Raw genomic sequence first — 12,177 nt, forward strand, 5'->3', positions numbered from 1 at the left:
GATGACTGCCCTGACAGGGAGCACAATAGAGAACCCCTGAGGGAGCAGATCAGTGGGATGCAGACCCCAAATTCTCATAAAAAGACCATACTTAATGGTCTGGATGTGACTAGAGGAATCCTGGCAGTCATGGTCCCCAAACCTTCTGTTGGCACAGGACGGGAACCATCCCCAAAGACAATTCATCAGACATGAAAGGGACTGGACAGTGGGTGGGAGAGAGATGCTGATGAAGAGTGAGCTAATTATTATTAGGTGGACACTTGAGACTGTGTTGGCATCTCCTGTCTGGAGGGGGGATGGGAGGATAGAGAGAGTTGGAGGCTGCCAAAGTTTTCACGAAAGGAGAGACTGGAAGGGCCGACTCATTAGGGGGAGAGCAAGTGGGAGTAAGGAGTAAGATGTATATTAACTTATATGTGACAGACTGACTTGATTTGTAAATGTTCACTTGAAGCTCAATAAAAGTTAATAAAAAAAAAAAAAACGCTATGAGGCAGTTCTACCCTGCCCTATAGGGTTGCTATGAGTCAAAATTGAAAAAAAAAAAAAAAAGTATTGCATGAAATGTGTATTTAACAGCATTTGAGACAATGAGAAAAGCCACAGGAAATATCAAATTTCCCAGGTAGAAAATGAACACCAAGGAACAGTACTCTCAGCTTTCTATAGTATATTTTTAGTTACATTTTGATTACTTTTGGGTTACATAGAGTTTTATGTTTCAAATTAAATAATTTGAAATTGACCCTTTCCAGAATATAAGTAACAGCTACAGTCACTCAGTGGAACAACTTCTAAACGTGATTAGGAAGGTAGGAGATTTATCTTTTGTTGGCCTTCTGATTTGAAGGTACATAGTTTGTTTATTGCTTTTTGGTCACTTCCTTCATTGAAGACTTTTACCTTATCTGAATGGTGTTTATTGAACAAGGTATATTTTCCCCTTTGTTCTCAAAGCTAAATTTTAGAGTTTTGTGTTTGTTTTGTTTTGTTTTCACTTAGAAAGAGGAGGTTGTCAGGAGAACTGACAAGCCAAGACACAACCTAGCTACAATTGACTATTTTTTTCTGGTTGTTAAGGGATATTTGCCAGATGATGCTTCCTCATATGTTACAGAGTTGAAAATACAACCTAATTTTCAATTTAAACTATTAAGTCCTGTTATGGATTGAATTATGTCCCTCATAAATGTGTGTCAAGTTGACTAGTTAGTTATCGTGTGATTGTTCACCATTTTACCCTCAGATGTGATCTTCCTATGTGCTGTAAATTCTACCTATAAGTTTTTTATGAAGTTAATGAAGCAGGATTAGCAGCAGTTATGTTAATGAGTCAGTACTCAATCTACAAGATTAGGTTGTGTCTTAAGTCAATCTCTTTTGAGATATAAGAGACAGAAGAGAGCAGAGATACATGGGGACCTTAGACTACCAAGAAACAAGAGTCAGGAGAATAGTGTGTCCTTTGGACCCAGGGTCGCTGCACTGTGAAGATCCTTGACCAGGGAAGATTGTGTCAAGAACCTTCCCCCAGAGCTGATAGAAAAAGAAAGTCTACCTTTGGAGCTGGCACCCTGAATTTGGACTTCTAGCCTCCTAAACTGTGAGAGAATTAATTTTTGTTTGTTAAAGACATCCACTTGTGGTACTTCTCTTATAGAAGCATTTAATGACTAAGGCAAGTCCTAATAGTGTTCTGGAATTTCTTTTTCTGAGAACTGGAAATGTTCTTCTTCATGAAGTCTCTAAGGCTCTTACAATGATAGCTCATTTGACCTTGATAAGTCTCATTTACCCACCCAATAGTATTATATTTATATGATCAATGGATAATACAAAACACATTTGACTGTGTGGAAGGTGAAGAAACTAATTTTCTTCTAGTGATAAAGCAATATTAAGAAATGAAGGTAATGCTTAAAAGGCTGTGTGTGGTTTTTCAAGTTACCTGAAATGATAGAATAATCAATAGCTAACTGGGAAGACCTTCATTTGATCATTCATGCCTCATCGCTCATGAGCATTATTAAATATTCTCTTGTTTTCTCAGCAAGTTGTCTTTCAAGTTTCCACATGGAACATTTTCCTGCATGAAGAATTATAATATACACACAAAAAGAATGTGATGATGATGTGTAGCTACAAAAAAAAAAAAAAGATATGAACTTTAACATTGACCTGGGGTTACAAAATTATTTTTATCAAAATATGCTTGTCCCCTCCTGAGAAATCAGTTTTGCTGAATGACCAACCATATCTTATTGATCATGTGGTCAAATTAGGCATAGCAAAAACATTTCAATTATTACTCTTAAAGTATATGCGGGATTTTCATGAATAAGCAAGTCATTTATCTCATTCAAGTATTGTTTGTCAGAAATTATTCTAAATTAAACTCGTTTTCTGCAGGTGAATCATATTTTCCAGTAAAATTATCAATGCAAGCATTCACTGAGTCAAAATATAAACTTGGAGCCATTGGGCCAGGAGTGTTGGTGTTTTTCAAAATACTAAATATGCAGCAAATACGAAGCAGAACAGGTGTCAGGTCACAAAGAGGAGTTTTATGCAAGACCTCAAAGGATGGGTGAGCAAAACCATTGAAATGGTTCATGGTCACAGAAATACAAGAACATTCTGTAATTTCTGAAGGAGACTTAACCCTTGGGCATGAGTCAGTTCTAACCTCAAGTTTCTATACATAATGCACGCACACACACACACACACACATTTATTATGAAAGGATCTCCAAATCCTTCCTAAGGATCAAAGTAAGATGAAGTTTGTACTGGAAAATAAATGTATTTGATGTCTCAATTATGACAAATCTTTTATTCTAAAATAATTTTCACCAATCTTTCTAAAATTACATTTCTCATTCCATCAAATGGTATTTATTGGAATTTCTATAGCTAATCCCTACAAGAGAAGCTGAGAATACCAGGATAAATAAGCCATATCTCTTACTCTCAAGTAGTGGAGAAGCCAAGCACGCAAAAAAAAAAAAAAAATTGTACTATTGTATGAGAGAACCATGTCCAGAGGAAACAGTACCTGAGGGAGACAAGAGAATGTACACAGAGAAAGTGATATTTGAAATATGTCTTGTTAAATGAGTAAGGGTGTTTATTAGAAGACAATCCAGGTGTAGGGAATAGATTGGAAAAAGAAGTAGAATTTTGAAACTCAAGAGTGATTTGAGAATCATGAAAAATTCAGTGTTACAGAGCATAGAATGCGAAGAATGATGTAGCTAACATTGCTGAAGAGGGATTTTTAGCCAAATTTTTAAGTATTTTGCATTTCAAAACAAGGAATTTGGGTTTTATCCAGTTAAAAGCTAAGAATTGGAAACCAACTCCAATTAATAGTATGAAGAACAGATTCTTTTTGTCAAGGAGATAATAAGAAAAAAATTTCAATAGTTAAGAGATTGCAAATTAACTACAGACCCAGATACAGTAGGGAAAACATTGAAGGCTTAATCAATAAACTTCATAATTGATTATATTAGAAAATGAAGGGGAAAGCAAAAGTTAAGAATGATACTAGGGTGCTCTTCATCACCACTCCTAGTTAACATTGTTCTGGAAGTCCTAGTTAAGGCAATAAGGCAAGAAAAAGAAAAAAAGGGTGTCCAAATTGGTAATGAAGAAGTTAAATTGTCCCTATTTGTGGATGATATGATACTATACACAGAAAACCCAAGAGACTCCACAAGACAACGACTGGAACTGATAGAAAGATTCAGCAGAGTAACAGGTTACAAGATAAACATACAGAAGTCAGTTGGGTTCCTATACACCAATAAAGAGAATGATGAAAAGGAAATGAGGAAAACAATACCATTTACAATAGCCCCTAAAAATGTAAAGTGCTTAGGAATAAATCTAACCATGAATGTAAAATCTAACAGGAATAAATCTAACAAAGAAAACTACAAAACACTACTGCAAGAAACCAAAAGAGATCTACATAAATGGAAAAACATACCATGCTCATGGATAGGTAGACTCAACATTGTGAAAATGGTAATTCTACAAATTCTACAAATACTATCCAATCCCAATCCAAATACCAACAACATTCTTTAAAGAGATGGAAAAACTAATCATTAACTATACATGGAAAGGGAAGAAGCCCCTGATAAGTAAAGCACTACTGAAGAAGAAGAATGGAGTACAAGGACTCACACTACCTGACCTCAGGACATACTACAGCTACACCAATCAAAACAGCCTGGTACTGATACAACAACAGAAATATTGTCCAATGAAACATAATTGAGAACCAGATGTAAATCCATCCACCTACAGTCACCTGATCTTCAACAAGGGCCGAAAGTCCATCAAATGGGGAAAAGATAGTCTTTTTCACAAATGGTGCTGGCAAAACTGGATGTCCCTCTGCAAAAAAAAAAAAAAAAAAGGAAGAAACAGGACCCATTCTTCACACCGTATACAAAAACTAACTCAAAATGGATCAAAGACCTAAATATAAACCCAAAACTATGAAGTTCATAGAAGAAAACAAATAGGATCAATGTTAAAGGCCGTAATACACAGCATTAAAAAAAAAAAATACACAGCATTAACAGAATACAAATCATAGCCAACAACATCCAATTCCAGAAGATAAGCTAGATAACTGGGATCATCTAAAAATTAAACATTTATGCTTATCAAAAGCCTTCACCAAAAGACTGGGAAAAAAATTTTGGCTATTACAAATCAGACAACAGTCTAATCTTTAAAATCTACAAGAAAAGCTAACACCTCTACAACCAAAAGACATATAATCCAACTAAAAAATGAGCAGAGAAAATGAACACACACTTCATCAAAGAAGATATTCAGGCAGCTAACAGACACATGAGGAAATGCTCATGATCACTAGTCATTAGAGAAATGCAAATCAAAACAATGAGATACGTCTCATCCCTCATTACCGGCACAAATCAAAAGAAAAGGAAATAATGAATGTTGGAGAGGCTGTGGGGAAATTGGAGCTCTTATGCACTGCTGGTGGGAATGCAAAATGATACAACCATTTTGGAAAACGATATGGTGCGTTCTTACAAAGCTAGAAACAGAAATACCATATGATCCAGCAATCCCATTCCTAGAAATATATCATAAATGAATCGTCACACAAATAGACATACACACACCCATGTTCACTGCAGCATTGTCCACAACAGTAAAAAGATGGAAACAACCTAGATGCCATCAACAGATGAATAGATAAACAAACAATGGTACATACATACAATGGAGTATTGCACAATGATAAAGAACAATGATGAATCTGAGAAGCATCTCTTAACATGGATGAATCTGGAGGGCATCGTGCTGAGTGAAATAAGTCAATCATAAAAGAACAAATATTGTATGAGACCACTACTGTAAAAACTCATGAAAAGATTTATACACAAAAAAGAAACAATCTTTGATGGTTATGAGGTAGGAGAGGCGTGGGGATGTAATAACACTAAATAGACAATAGATAATTGGTATCTTTGGTGAAGGGTAAGACAGTACACAATACTGGGGAAGCCAGCACAAATTGTCCAAGGCAAGGCCATAGCCACAGCCAAACTCCCTGAGGGACCAAATTGCTGGGCTGAGGGCTGTGGGGACCATGGTCTCGGGGAACATCTAGCTCAATTGGCATAACAGTTTACAAAGAAAATGTTCTACATTCTACTTTGGTGAGTAGCGTCTGGGGTCATAAAAGCCTGTGAGCAGCCACCCCTTCCGGAGCAAGGGACAGTAAAGAAAACTAAAGATACACGGGAAAGATTAGCCAAGGGACTAATGGACCACATCTATCACAGCCTCCACCGGACTGAGTCCAGTACAACTAGATGGTGCCTGGCTACCACCACTGACTGCTCTGACAGGGATCACAAAGGAGGGTCTCAGACAGAACTGGAGAAAAATGTAGAACAAAATTCTAACTAACAAACAAAAAAAAAAAGACTGGACTTACTTACTGGCCTGACAGAGACTGAAGAAATTTGAGAGTATGGCCCCCGGACATCCTTTTCACTCAGTAATGAAGTCACTCCCAAGGTTCACACTTCAGCCAAAGATTAGACAAGCCAATAAAACAAATAAGACTAAAAGGGCACAACAGCCAAGGGGCACGGACTAGAAGGCAGGAGGGGACAGGAAAACTGGTAATAGGTAACCCAAGGTGGAGAAGGGAGAGTGTTCACATGTCATGGGTTTGTTAAACAATGTTGTAAAAAAAAAAATGTGTACTGTTTAATGAGAAACTAGCTTGTTCTGTAAACCTTCATTTAAAGTACAATTAAGAAAAGATTTAAAAAGTTTTTAAAAAAAAGAATGACACTAATACTTATTGCATAGTTTTAAAGTCACTAGTAATGTTATTAACCAAGTTGATAAATAAAAAGAAGAAACCTGCAGGAAGACAGTGAATTCTATTTTCAACATTTCAAGTTTAAATCTCTTGAGGAACATTGAGTAGAAATTTAAAAACTCGTTGCAAAAACAGACGTGGATCTCAGGAAATGTGCAAATTTAGGAAACATGTAGTTGGGAATAAATAGCTCCAGATGACACTTGAAATTTTGGGAGTAAATGTTATCATCTAGTGACAGCAAGAGGAAAAAGAAGAGAAGAAAACCAAGTGTAAAATTTTAAGGAATTCCAAATTTTAAGCTATGAAGACCAGTGAGAAGATGTCAAAAGGTTTGGAGGAAAACTGGGGGCATGGAAGTTGGTAAGGGGCCATTGGTAAAGGGGAATGATTTTCTGGAAGCCAAGCAAAGATTGACTCAAGGAAAGGCAGAAAGGTTATGTCAATGCTGTTGAAAACTGAAGAAAATTCAAGATGAAACTAAAATAACCCACTAAATTTTGCAAGAATCTGTGTAATACAACAGAGAACCCCGGAGGGAGCAGGAGAGCAGTGGTATGCAGACCCCAAATTCTCATAAGACCAGACTTAATGGTCTGACTGAGACTAGAAGGACCCCAGTGGTCATGGCCCCCAGACCTTCTGTTGGCCCAGGACAGGAACCATTCCCAAAGCCAACTCTTCAAACATGGATTGGACTGGTCAATGGGTTGGAGTTGGATGCTGGTGAGGAGTGAGCTCCTTGGATCAGGTGGACACTTGAGACTATGTTGGCATCTCCTGCATGGAGGGGAGATGAGAGGGTAGAGGGGGTTAGAAGCTGGCAAAATGGACATGAAAAGAGAGAATGGAGGGAGAGAGTGGGCTGTCTCATTAGGGGGAGAGTAATTGGGAGTGTGTAGCAAGGTGTATATGGGTTTTTGTGTGAGACTGACTTGATTTGTGAACTTTCACTTAAAGCACAATAAAAATTATTTAAAAAAAGGAATCTGTGTAATAGGAATACAAGCCAAGTTGTAATGGGGAGTAGGAATTAGGTAATGATGTGGGAACAATAAATTTATACTACTTGGTCTAGAAGTTCCAGAATGATGGAAGAAGGTGACTAAATAGAGGTTAGCTAAAGGAGATGGTAAGTGTGAGTGCTGGTTATATTGGAGGGGGAAGAGGTGAATAGGAATGTCTTAGTTTTCTTTCAAACAAAGGAGAATGATAGTGACTGCAGAGAAGGGTGAAAACTGATACACAAAGTCCTAAAGAATTTGGAATAGATGAGAAGCTTAATTTTAGAGAAGGTAAGATACAATGCATGGTGGCATAGTGGTTAAGTGCTACAGCTGCTAACCAAAAGGTCGGCAGTTCAAATCCACCAGGTGCTCCTTGGAAACTCTATGGGGCAGTTCTACTCTGACCTATAGGGTTGCAATGAGTTGGAATTGACTTGATGGCAATGGGTTTGATTTTTTTGGTTTTAAGATATAATGCGTGCTCTCAATTATGGAGAAAAATGCAATGACACATGGAAGTTTAGGTATATTTAGAAATGGGAAAATGGAAAGTAAGTAACCTCCTGCAACCTAGTACCTGCTATTTTCTTTGGAATACAAGTTTCTCATCTACTGGGAGTAGTAGAGCAGGAAGGGAGGGGTCTGCAAGTCATTTTGGACCAATCGTTGATTTTTAATTTGGTTTTGACATTTTGGTTATGAAATCCATTAGGTTAAAAAATACTCAAAGTGACATAATTTGGAGGTAATTATAATCACCTGTGGACTATTTTGTACACCACGCTAGACTCCCAAGCACATACAAATATGTATACACACACATTACTCTCCAGTTTCTATGCACTTGCTCAACAAAATCAAGGCATCCTGCTAGAATGCAAAATTCAAAACCTCTCAAATCTTAGAAATATTTTAGAATGAGTTGAGGATATCAAAAGTAGTGTATTACATTTGTATTGAGTCAAATGATACTTAAACTATTGGGAACATTTAACCAAGAATTCCTAGCACAACCAAAAGCTGTTGGCTAGAAGTTTATACACCTACTACTCACTTATCGCCTATCTCATTTTCCATCATTTTGCATTCATGACAATAATAAAAAATCTACTATCTGACTATTTTGTGCATTAATGATGTATGTACATCTGGCAGTAACAAACACCAAGGTGCAAGGCAAGAATAATGCAGGCTGTGATGGTTAAGGTTATGTGTCACCTAGCCTGGGTCATGATTCTCAGTGGTTTGGCAGTTATGTAAAGATGGAATTTGGCAGTTATGTAATGATGTGATTTGATAGTTCTGTAATGATGTAGTCATCCTCTACTTTGTGATTTGATGCGATCATCCTCCATTTTTGCTTAACATTGATTTTCACACAAAGACCTGGTCTTTGGAACTTAACCATGCTGGTATGTATATATACCCAGAAACCCATACACACGTTTTTTAAATTCTTCTTGGAATTGTCTTTAACATCTTACTCGTTCCCTCTCTAATTAGTAAGTTAAACAAAATCTTTGATAGGAGCTCACTTTATATTTTTAAAATGTCATGAGTTTACCTTTTGAAAAATTTCACTTTAGTACAAAATAGTTGTGATTATTAAGGTTGTGTGTTGACTTGCCTGGGCCATGATTCTCCGTGGTTTGGCAGTTATGATGTAGTTTGGCAGTTGTATAATGATGCAATCACCTCCATGATGAGATCCGATATAATGTGATCATTTCCATGATGTGATCTGCTGTGATAGCCAATCAGTTAAAAGGAAGTTTCCTTGAGGGTGTGGCCTATATCCAATATAGGTGGACTTTCTGGCAGGGCTCATGGGCTTTTGCTTACTTTGGATCCTGCAACAGGCTCCTGTTCGTCTAACCACTGGTTCTTGGGACTTCAACCATCAGCTTACTTGCTATCTTAGCTGCACATCTTGGGATTCATTAGTCTCTGCAGCCTGTGAGCCAGAGACCAGCTGTCTTATCTGCCAATAGTGCAATTGCTAGCCCCTGCAGCTATGTGAATCAGAAGTAGCCTCCAGCCTGACCCACAGGCTTGGGACTTCCCAGCCTCTATAACCACATGAGCCATTTCCTTGGTGTAAAATCTGTCTATACATACGCTTTACTGGTTTTGCTTTGCTAGAGAACCCACCCTAAGACAATAGTTAAGTGTACTATAAAACTACATCTTAAAGTTATCTAAAAAAGTTGTTCTAAAGAAGAAAATATTCTTCGATGATTATGAGAGGGGGGAGGGAGAGGGGTTTTCACGAATTAGATAGTAGATAAATATTGTTTTAGGTGAAGGGAAAGACAACTCACAATACAGTAGAGGTGAGCACAACTAGACTAAACCAAAAGCAAAGAAGTTTCCTGAATAAACTGAACACTTTGAAGGCCAGAATAGCAGGGTTGGGGGTTTGGGGATCATGGTTTCAGGGGACATCTAAGTCCATTGGTATAATAAAGCCTTTTAAGAAAAAGTTCTGCATCCCACTTTGGAGAGTGGCTTCTGGGGTCTTAAACGCTAGTGAGCAGCCACCTAAGATGCATTAATGGGTCTCAACCCACCTGGAGCGAAGGAGAATGAAGAACACCAAAGACACAAGGTAATTATGAGCCCAAGAGACAGAAAGGGCCACGTAAACCAGAGACTAAATCAGCCTGAGACCAGAAGAACTAAGTGGCGACCAGCCACAATTGATGACTGTCCTGACAGGGAACACGACAGAGAACCCCTGAGGGAGCAGGAGAGCAGTGGGATGCAGACCCCAAATTCTCATAAAAAGACCAGATTTAATGATCTGACTGAGACTAGAAGGACGGCGGAGGTCAGGGTCCCCAGACCTTCTGTTAACCCAAGGCAGGAACCATTTCAAAGCCAACTCTTCAGACAGGGATTGGACTGTACTCAGGGATAGAAGATGATAATGGTGAAGAACGAGCTTCTTTGATCCAGTAGACACATGAGACTATGTTGGCATCTCCTGTCTGGAGGAGACTGATCCTCCAGGTGCTCCTTGGAAACTCTATGGGGCAGTTCTACTCTGCCCTATAGGGTCGCTATGAGTCGGAAGCGACTTGACGGCAGCAGGTTTTAGCAGGTATGACCACTTTTTATTGAGAAAGGAATTATACAAAGTATTAGCTAAAATGTTGAAGACTATATGCTTAGTCATGGTGAAGCTATTTTTACAAAAAAAACCTGCACTTTGTCTAAAAAGTTCCCTCGGGAATTAAGAGAAAGATACAATGAAATGGAAAAAATATATAGTCAGAAATTTCAGGATAAAAACTGCATAGACTAGCTTCATATTTTAGGGTACAAAGAACACATAAATAATGCTTTAATTTTTTATGTCATGAACTAAAAGAAATTATTCACTTTTCATTTTACCTGTTAAAAAAAAGTATGTAAAAAAGTGCTATTTGAAAGCAGCAGCTATGAATTTATTTACCATAAATTCAACAGCGCCATAGAAAATTATTTTATGGAGCCCATTTTATCTCAAAAATAAACATTTTCATGGTTCAGGGAAAGAATTATTCTTATTACCCATAAACGTCCCCTTCATTTCATGATTTATATAGACAGATTCACCTTCTAGACACACAGAAAAAGCCGTTTGTATAATAAGCATGCCAACGAGAAACAAACAACACACCAAGCCACACTATTATTTGAGTCTAAACACACGACTATGTACATGACGTTTTCTAGTTCAATCTTGAAAGAGAAAATTCAGAGTATGAGATCAACATACTACATATTCTTTTTTAATAAGGATTTTTACCTCCACCCATGCTTTAATATTTCATTATAGATTAAGTGTTTGTATTTATGAAAAAGTGGTCATGATATAAATTGAAATGAAAAACTCAATATACAAAATGCTACATAAAAATACACACAACCACACACAGGTATATACACATGTACAAATATATATAGAGAGAAAAGACAGGAAGGGCCCCCTCTAAACTGTTATCAGTAGTATTTCCTAAACCAACTACAGTTGATATGTTTTATCTCCTCTTTACAATAGTCTGATTTTTTTCAATATTTTGACCATGAAATGGAAGTTATAAAAAAAAAAACAATCCATGCTTTTCCATCTGTGACACATGGTGCTATGCATTCTTTTTCTCTTCAGAGTTTTCACCTAACATTTCTTCACTTAAGTTTTCAAAAGTTCAGGAAGATTCTTGTTCCCCACTATTCGCACAGTTGTTTCCACTTTTGTAATTGAGTTGAGTTCACTGAATGTGGTTCTTAAGCTTCCAGCTATGGCAGGTTTACTTGTTAATATCTTGCCCCTGACGTATTACTAATGCTTTACATTATTTTATGCCCACTTTGAGTAAGTCATATGGCATAACTCTCCACTGTTACCAGAAGAAACCACTCTGAAACCATACCTATGGCTAACTAGAAACATATTGCCTGGACATTGGTGAAGTCAACTTGGAACTGATTATCTTTGAGGAATTAACCAGCATATTTTCAGTAGTAATTAAACTAGAAGCAACAGCCTTGTTCTGACAGACATTTAATTTACTGTTTATTATATTCCTTAAGTTCTACATGGTTACAAAATGAACATATAAAATAAAAATGGTATTTTTAAGGGCATTTTTTGCTACTTGAATGATTGAGAAGTATTAGTTTTATCTAGTAGGCAGAGAAATTACATGGAAAAAAAGTACCATTTATGCAGATTGTTAGAGCAGTTATACTCTCCTTGAAACCCAAGGACTCAGTAATTGTGGAAGAAGTGAA

This window comes from Loxodonta africana, chromosome 2 (genome assembly GCF_030014295.1).
Source record: "Loxodonta africana isolate mLoxAfr1 chromosome 2, mLoxAfr1.hap2, whole genome shotgun sequence".
Classification (NCBI taxonomy): Eukaryota; Metazoa; Chordata; class Mammalia; order Proboscidea; family Elephantidae; genus Loxodonta; species Loxodonta africana.